The following is a 2051-nucleotide window of genomic DNA, read 5'->3' on the forward strand; positions in this document are numbered from 1 at the left end:
TTCAAATATCACAAAACCAAGTTGATGTTGGATGCCTCATAATTACTTCACCATACCTTGAGGAATTCTCTAGTCCCCGCCCATTAGTTGAGGGCTTCCTGGAGAAAACCATCGCCAACCATAGCCCTTGGGATTTTCCTGAGACCACCACACATGGATCCAAAATGTTCCAGCAACCCAAATCTCAAACAATAATGAATACCATCACACCATGGCTATCCGGAAATGGCAAGGCCATGTTAAAACCAGTGTCAAACATAGAAAAAACCATGCCAATGTCAAAAAATGAACCAAATACACACATGCATGTACCATTCATGCCAAAACCAACTAGGAAATAATACATGTAACATTTTACCTTCATGTATTCATGTTGAAGCCACTTGATCCAACTTTCCCTTGGTTTATCCTTCCTTTCATTTACTTTATTTATCCTTCCTTTTCTTTCATTGTCCTTTTTTTGTTTGCTTTCTTTCTTTCTCCACTTAGTGCTCTTTCCATCTCTGAAACCAATTCCAAATCTCCACTGATAAAAGGCTGACAAAAGCTGTAAATTGCTCCTCAGAAGCCTTTTTATTATTGACGCCTCAATTTCTTCATTTTCCCTCTATTTTCCTTCAATTTCCTCCTCATATGAAACCTATGGACTTTCACCTCCCTTTTATTTTAATTTCCTTTATTTTCATAAAATAAATGCCAATAATGTCTTTCTTCCTATTCAAATCATTTTCCATTGCCTTTGGCAATTTCTCCATAACCATAATAAACAACAAGTCATTCCCACGAGGATACATTTCTGAACATTCAACTTGGAATATCAATAGTAAATAGTAAATAGTAAGGATGCATCATAGCCCAGAATTTGCTGTCAAACACTAGCCGCTGGTAAAGTAGTTAAATTAGGTAAGTAAAATAGTAAAATAATGAAATAAACTAGCTGTTAGAAATAAAATAAATATAAATTATTAAAATATTATAAATTAGTTTAAAAACTAGCCTTTAGGAATATTATATTGATTATAAACATTAATTAAGTTGTCAAAATAATATATATTTATTTATAATTAATTGCTTTTAAACTATCTTTTTTATCACAAAATATTTAATTCATTATATCATAGTCTTTAACTCTACTTTTGGGTCAAATTTTTTATATTTGAATGCTTTAATAATAAGGTCTTATTAGTAATAAAAACATATATGATTAAGGAAGAGAACCTAAGCTAAAGAGATAAAAAAAAGGGAGTGGGGGGGTTGGGGTGGGGTGGCGTGGGGTGGAGGTTATTAGTTAGAATTAATTATAAAATTATAATTAGTTCTTAGATCTATTAATACCACTCAAAATAAAAGAAAGAGGAAAGCCTCAAAAATTTAAAAAAAAATTCATAAAAAGGAAAGGAGGAAACAATTAAATGAATCATAAAATCAATCGAAAAAAGAAGAAGAGTTGAAGATAAAAATAACTAAGGAGGGGAGAGGGAGGAATCAAGATGTGAGAGCCGGAGTCCAAGTCTTACTTAGTTTCCACCCATCATCCCTATTAAGATCATTTGCATTCCTTTTAATCTCAATTGCTTCCCTCAGCTTCCTATGGTGGAAGTGATTTACCCTGGCAATGACTTTGGACTCTTCAATGTAGACATGGTGATTTGTTTTCTCTGTATACTCGGCTAGGGCTGATGAGCGTGATTGGCTGTGTCTAATATCAACAGCATGCTCATGGATTCTCTGCTTAATAGACCTACCTATTTCCCCAATATAGGGTATACCATAGGAACAGAGAACAAAGTAGATGCCCTTCATATCTTTAGGATCAATAGGGTCTTTGACAGATCCCTGCGAATTCCTAATGGTATGAAGAGTCCTGAATGAGGAAGCGACATTAGTCTTCCTAAGGACATGGGAAATTGTATCTGTGGTTCCTTAAATATAAGGGAGATGAAACTTAGAGGTAGGATCATCACTAAAAGGTTTGACTCTAGGCCCCTTGTAGGCATTGTGAAAGGCCTCGAGGCTTTGTGATCTTCTACTATACCCATTCCTTCTGAAAA

Source organism: Pinus tabuliformis, chromosome 2_1, assembly GCF_031772625.1.
Source record: "Pinus tabuliformis cultivar Carrire ecotype Pingquan chromosome 2_1, CPIR1, whole genome shotgun sequence".
NCBI classification, from domain to species: domain Eukaryota; kingdom Viridiplantae; phylum Streptophyta; class Pinopsida; order Pinales; family Pinaceae; genus Pinus; species Pinus tabuliformis.